The sequence below is a fragment of the Thalassophryne amazonica genome, chromosome 9, assembly GCF_902500255.1.
Source record: "Thalassophryne amazonica chromosome 9, fThaAma1.1, whole genome shotgun sequence".
Lineage (NCBI taxonomy): Eukaryota > Metazoa > Chordata > Actinopteri > Batrachoidiformes > Batrachoididae > Thalassophryne > Thalassophryne amazonica.
The window spans coordinates 99,327,508-99,335,458 of record NC_047111.1 but is presented as its reverse complement, the minus strand read 5'-3'; positions in this window follow the sequence as shown (position 1 = coordinate 99,335,458).

The window sequence follows — 7,951 nt, the reverse complement described above, 5'->3', positions numbered from 1 at the left end:
TTTTTTTTACCGCAAATTAATTCTATTTTATACCCATCGCGGGGTCCAGACACCTTCACTCTTCACCGGTCGTAGTGGAAATGAGCGGTGACTCCTTCCCAGAGGGGGACGTGACTGAGAAGAAACTTTGTTTTTTCCGCCTTCATCACCTCGGACGGCATCTCTGATCAGCGGGTGTCCCGCAGCCCCTGATCGACCGGGTAATATCTTAAAAGAAACTGCATCTATCGTGACCCCGTCATCAGGAAATCGGATGTAATAAAACATTCAAGCTTCAACCAAAGATTCAAGCTTGTCTACTATGTTATAAAAGACCATCCGGTGTGACACCCCCGCTGCGCAGGTCACACACACACGCACACACACACGCACACGCACACACACCCCCAGACAGACACACACGCACACAGCTAGCGTCTGCAACAGGTATTACAGCCGTGGGGTCATGTTTCCGTGAGGAGCTCTATGCGTGGGTATTTGACCATCTTGCTGCAAAGACTTACAGCCGTTACAGCCGAGAGACGGTTATTTTTAACCCTTCTTTAATTTAAGAATTAAAAAACAGAAAAGGAGACGCATTAATTTAAGAATTAAAAAATATTAAAGGGTTATTAAATATTAGACACTGATTTATGTTTAATTATTTCAGAATTAGTTAATTCTTTAATACATTAAAAAAGATCTAGGTATTTTTTTCAATCGTTCTTTAATTCATGAAATAAAATGACATTAAAATATTAGACCCAGGTGGGAGGGGAGGTAGGGCTTGGAGGCGGAGCTTGGGGCGGGGTTAGGGGAGGTGCTAGGGGTGGGGTTAGGGGTGGAGCTTGGGGGCAGGGTTAGGGGAGGGGCTAGGGGAGGAGCCAGGGGCGGGTTAGGGGAGGAGCCAGGGCGGGACATAGTGACGTAGTCGATTCTGATTGGCTGACAGGGCCATAAATCAGTTTTTGACATAAGATCGCTCAGTTTACTCTCTCATAGGCCCCCAGGAGCTGAGGTCTCGGGCCCCATGGGATCCCAGAAACCAAATAAATTTTTTATCTAATGATACATTTTCAGCATGTCCTGGAACAAAAAAAATCTAAAAATTCGTGCATATTTAAATAACCCTGTATTCAAACATTTATTTGAACCGTCAATAATCATGTTGAAATAACAGAATATGATGTGGAATGATTTTGCTTTTAATTGTAAACCAAATTATGGATTAACGCAGAACAATAAACGACATGAACAGCATTTCAAAAAGCTAAAGCTTGGAGAATATTTTCAAAGTCATGGTAAAATATCAATAACATACATTAAAACCCACATATTCTTGTGTAAATTCCTGTAAATCCACTCAAAGCCACAGTGTCTTTTTTCCCATGAAAAAAGGTCTACATTAATAAAAAATAATTTATATTATTGTGTAAATTCATTTAAATCCATTCAAAGCCAGTCTTTTTTTCCAATGAAAGAACATCTAGACTAATGAAAAAAGTCACATAATCTTGTCTAAAATCCTGTTTGAACAGCACAATGATTATTTTCCAGAAAGAGAAAAATTCATACCATGTTTCCTGATGGCACAGTTCACTTTTCCCATTTCATCTGTGTTCATGAAGCCAGCGACAAATTCCATGGATTCTTGTCCACATCAGACTTTTTTGGTCTTTCTCGAACATCTTCTCTATGATTCCTATTTGGTCTACACCCATTTCGTCTACATTCATTTTGACCACTATTCCCATATTGTCAACTCCTAGTTTGTCTACTACCCAAAAGTATTGATCTTATAAATAAATCAGACGAGTGATATTGTTACACGAAACTTTGTAATAACATGTTGTTAGAAGTGTAAAGTGATTTACTATGGTGTGATGATTATCAGTCACACCTGTGTATCTATAAGTACTAAAAACGTGTGCATATGCATATCCACCTTGGATTTGCTGTGGCGACCCCGAGTGCAAACAGCACTTTTAGACAAAGGTAGATGAAATGGGAAAACTGTCAAAATTAGTACAGACAAAATGGGAGTAGACCAAATAGGAAATTAGCTCTCCAACATGCCTAACTCATTCTTATCATAATTTTATTCATTCTTTTTTTACTACTGTTATGCATTGCATTTCAGTGGGGAAAAAAAAAAAAATAATTATATATATATATACACACACACACACACACACACACACACACACACACACACACACACACACACACACACACACACATTACCTTCTAAAATTTCACTTGGCAGATTGTATTTTAAGTGTATCTAATAGGTAGCCTTTCATCATTATGCTAAAGTCTCCTTTAAATTGTAAAGACCGTGTTTATTGTTGTGTTGAACCCTCCGCCCATGAACCGTAGCTTCATTGTGATGCCTCACTTTGAAATCTTCTTTTGCTAAAAATGTCAGGTAAATGAATGTAATGTAAATGCACATACCAAAGGTGGTTATTCGGTCAACACTGAAACTCTCCTTCAAGGAGAAGGAATTTAATTTTCAACTGATTTTGGACAAATCTCGTCACCCATACAGTAGTGTTCAGAATAATAGCAGTGCCATGTGACTAAAAAGATTAATCCAGGTTTTGAGTATATTTCTTATTGTTACATGGGAAACAAGTACCAGTAGATTCAGTAGATTCTCACAAATCCAACAAGACCAAGCATTCATGATATGCACACTCTTAAGGCTATGAAATTGGGCTATTAGTAAAAAAAAAAAAAACAAAGTAGAAAAGGGGGTGTTCACAATAATAGTAGTGTGGCATTCAATCAGTGAGTTCGTCAAATTTGTGGAATAAACAGGTGTGAATCAGGTGTCCCCTATTTAAGGATGAAGCCAGCACCTGTTGAACATGCTTTTCTCTTTGAAAGCCTGAGGAAAATGGGACGTTCAAGACATTGTTCAGAAGAACAGCGTAGTTTGATTAAAAAGTTGATTGGAGAGGGGAAAACTTATACACAGGTGCAAAAAAATTACAGGCTGTTCATCTACAATGATCTCCAGTGCTTTAAAATGGACAAAAAACCCAGAGACGCATGGAAGAAAACGGAAAACAACCATCAAAATAGAAGAATAACCAGAATGGCAAAGGCTCAACCATTGATCAGCTCCAGGATGACCAAAAACGGTCTGGAGTTACCTGTAAGTGCTGTGACAGTTAGAAGACGCCTGTGTGAAGCTAATTTATTTGCAAGAATCCCCCGCAAAGTCCCTCTGTTAAATAAAAGACGTGCAGAAGAGGTTACAATTTGCCAAAGAACACATCAACTGGCCTAAACAGAAATGGAGGAATATTTTGTGGACTGATGAGAGTAAAATTGTTCTTTTTGGGTCCAAGGGCCACAGACAGTTTGTGAGACGACCCCCAAACTCTGAATTCAAGCCACAGTTCACAGTGAACACAGTGAAGCATGGTGGTGCAAGCATCATGATATGGGCATGTTTCTCCTACTATGGTGTTGGGCCTATATATCGCATACCAGGTATCATGGATCAGTTTGGATATGTCAAAATACTTTAAGAGGTCATGTTGCCTTATGCTGAAGAAGACATGCCCTTGAAATGGGTGTTTCAACAAGACAATGACCCCAAGCACACTAGTAAATGAGCAAAATCTTGGTTCCAAACCAACAAAATTAATGCCTCGCAGATGTGAAGAAATCATGAAAAACTGTGGTTATACAACTAAATACTAGTTTAGTGATTCACAGGATTGCTAAAAAAGCAGTTTGAACATAATAGTTTTGAGTTTGTAGCGTCAACAGCAGATGCTACTATTATTGTGAACACCCCCTTTTGTACTTTTTTTTTTTACTAATAGCCCAATTTCATAGCCTTAAGAGTGTGCATATCATGAATGCTTGGTCTTGTTGGATTTGTGAGAATCTACTGAATCTACTGGTACCTTGTTTCCCATGTAACAATAAGAAATGTACTCAAAACCTGGATTAATCTTTTTAGTCACATAGTACTATTATTCTGAACACTACTGTATGTAGGAGGGGTCTGAAACTGCCCTGACAAGATTAGCCAAAGGTCAATCACTTGGGTAAAGATTAATTTTTTTGACAGTCAAATATAATCCAATCCAATCCACTTTATTTATATAGCACATTTAAACAACAGAACAGTTTCCAAAGTGCTGCACATAAAAATGATTATACAAGTATACAAAACAATAAACCCACTCAGATACTAATAAATAAATAAACATAAAAACAATAAATAAATAAAACACTGGGCCAAAGACAACAGAGGACCATACAACTCATGCAGAGCTAAAAGCCAGAGAATAAAAGTGGGTCTTCAGACGAGACTTAAAACACTCCACTTTGGGGGCTGTTCGAACGTGGAGCGGCAGAACGTTCCAGAGTCTGGGCCCAGCCACAGAGAAGGCCCTATTCCCCCTGGTCTTAAGTCTTGTCCTAGGCACCACAAGCTGGAGCTGGCCCTCAGACCTCAGAGCACGTGCTGGGGAGTAAATTTGGAGGAGGTCTACAATATATTGTGGGGCAAGTCCATTTAAAGCTTTAAAAAACAAATAAAATTTTAAAATCAATTCTAAAATTAACAGGGAGCCAGTGCAAAGATGCAAGAACGGGTGTAATATGTTCATGTTTTTTTGCTCCCCGTTAAGAGGCAGCGTTCTGGACTAACTGCAATCTGTGAAGTTATTTTGATTAATTCCAAAAAAAGTCAACTGCAGTAGTCCAGGCGTGAAGAAATAAAAGCATGCATGACACGCTCCAAGTCAGAAAAGGATAAAATTGATTTAATTTTGGTTAAAAGACAAAGCTGATAAAAGCTGGATTTAACAACCGCCTTGACCTGCCTGTCCAGTTTAAGATCAGAGTCCATAATGACACCAAGGTTGGTGGCTGTGGGCTTCATGTGTTGACTGAGAGGGCCCAGGTCTAATCGAGCTGTGGAACCAACACCGGGCCCAAACACGATCACCTCGGTTTTGTTCTCATTTAAGCTAAGAAAATTTTGAGCCAACCAAGCCTTGACGTCTACCAGGCACACAAGCAAGGGTGTCAGGGGGCTGCTAGAGTTCTTCTTAATAGGCAAGTAAATTTGAGTATCATCTGCATAAAGATGATAAGATATGCCATGTTTTCTAAACACCTGACCTAACGGGAGAAGGTATAGGGTGAAGAGAATAGGCCCAAGAATAGAACCCTGGGGGACTCCACAGTTCAGAGGAACAGAAGACGAGGTGGACTCCCCCAGCCTGACAGTAAATGAACGGCCTGTAAGGTAAGAGTGGAACCAGTCCAAGGCTGTCCCCCTGACACCCACACAGTTCTCAAGAAGAGATAAAAGAGTTGCATGGTCAACTGTGTCGAAGGCAGCAGTCAAATCTAAAAGCACCAAAATGGCAGAATCACCAGAATCAGTGATTAAAAACAGGTCATTATAAACCTTTAAAAGTGCAGACTCCGTGCTGTGAAATAATTTATAACCTGACTGAAAACTGTCTAAAATGTTGTTCATTTCTAAAAACTCTTGTAGTTGTACAAGAACAGCTTTTTCCAAAATCTTTGAAATAAAAGGAAGCTTAGATATGGGCCTATAATTAGAGATAACAGAGTTATCAAGACTCACTTTCTTTAAAAAGAGGCTCAACTACAGCCTGCTTACAAAACGCAGGAACTTTTCCTGACACAAGCCTGCTGTTGACCAAAACATCAGGGCTGATAGTTCCCCAGACCTCTTTAAAGAGTCGTGGGGGGATACAGTCTTGAGGGACAAAATGAAGGTTTGAGATTTTTAACAATATTTGATAAATCTGAAAATAACACAGGTTCAAACCGGTCTAACACAGCAGAACAGGTGTGAGCCATGATTGAACTGGCCGAAGTGACAGTCATCCCAGCCCTAATACTGGCGACCTTATCACAAAAGAAATTTAAAAAGCGATTACAAACAACTTGAGTTGCTTCCAAAGTGGTGGATTGGCCAGGGTTTAACAAAGATCCAATAGTTTTAAAAAGCACACGAGGTTTGTCCCAGTTATCAGAAATTAGATTGGAAAAGTATTTTGCCTTTTCAGACCTGACCATATTTTGGAATTTTCTCCAACTTTTTTTTAAGAATTTGATAGGAGACGGTCAGTCCATCTTTCTTCCATTTGCGCTCGGCCCTCCTACACTCACGTCTGGCCTGTTGCACAGTTTCATTCAACCAGGGCTCCTGCCTGGGTTTAGGGCGCATAGCTTTGAGTGGAGCAGTAGTGTTCATAATGGTATTGCATGCCAAAAGAAAAGTAGATGCAATTTGTTCTGTGTCTTGGCATGTGACAGCTACATTGTTTTTTGAGGCAACAAAAAGGGAGGAGAAATGATCTCCCGCTTCTGGCCTCAGCTGCCGCCGACAGCATGCAGAAACACTGGGTTTATTACTGCTGTCCAAAATAAAATTAAATAACACCGGACGGTGATCAGAGAACACTGCATCCAAACGCTGAACATGACTGACATCAAAACCATTAGTTAAAAGCAAGTCCAACCTATAACCAAATATGTGCGTTGCTTCAGTAACATGTTGCATAAAATTAAAGGTATCAATCAATTCTAAAAACTCAGTAGCCAAAGGCTTGGACGGACAGCAAACATGAACATTAAAATCACCCAGAAGTAAGATTCGATCATACTGTGGAATAACAGCTGCAAGCAAATCAGAGAAATCATTTAAAAAATCTTTGTTGTGCTTGGGTGGGCGATAGATAAGTGCGCACAACACAGGATTGTGGTGTCCCAGTTCAAAGCAGCACAATTCAAATGACGAAAAACATCCAGGCACAATACTTTTATATGCCAAACTGTCTCTGAAAATAGTAGCAATGCCACCACCCCGACCACTGCTTCTTGGAACATTAATAAATGAGCAGTTCGAAGGAACCAGGTCAACAAAAGCTGAGGACTCACCCACAGAGATCCAAGTCTCAGTCACAAACAATACATCCAAAAAGTGTGTGGAGAAGAAATCCTGCAAAATGAAAGTCTTGTTCATCACGGAACGTGCATTAACTAGCGCACAGTTGATAATCTGGGTATTATTAAATATAAGATGTTTGCATTTATCTTTTTATAGAAACTCTATAAAAAGGTATGTTTAATGTGTTGCGTGTCTGCAGCTGTGTTTAGTTTAACCACAATAAGGACACTGACAGAGACACTCAGAGCAGACTTTGAAAGAAAAGTTTAAAAATATGTTTGTAAAACTCTGCTCTTTGCTCGCTTTTGTCACCGCGGCGGCGCTGAGACTATGGCGTCAGATTAGTGACAAAACCCCACTCGTGTAAAAAATGCGTTCCTCCTCCTGCAGAGTGCAGACTGGACACAGAGAAAGACACACAACTAGCTGCCAGGAGAAAACAAAAACACACATAAAACAGAAATGTTATTAAAAAAAAATGAACGTGGTAATTTTGTATCTTGTGTCCAGCCTTGATTTTACATCAGGACGGCGTCAGTGCGAACGCTGCCTTTTGGCAGTCCAATTGATTGAAATCTGTCATTGTGACGGAGAACTTTAATCCCTGCAGATTTCCATCAGGGCAATATATTGTTTACCAGACAACTGCACTCAAAAACCTAACACAGCCCTTAACACTTTCATGCACATTTGTGCTATTGCCTAATTTTAGATTATTTAAAGTTCATACCATCTTTTTAAATTAATAATTAAACATTACTTCTAGTAAGACAGAAATGGGACTCCATCAGATGTGAGGTCATAAGGCAAGAATATTACATGAAGAGATAAGGGGAAAAGCTATCTTGTAATGTTACATAAAGGAAAAACCACTGAATTGTTTTGAGAAACAATAATCTCAACCCTCCTCTGTCATTTGACCATTTTAAAAGGAGTAATTAGAGGGCCATTTGGTCTTTGTGGACATGTGTTCTCCATGAGTCATTTCATACTTTGGCTTACTTGCTCATA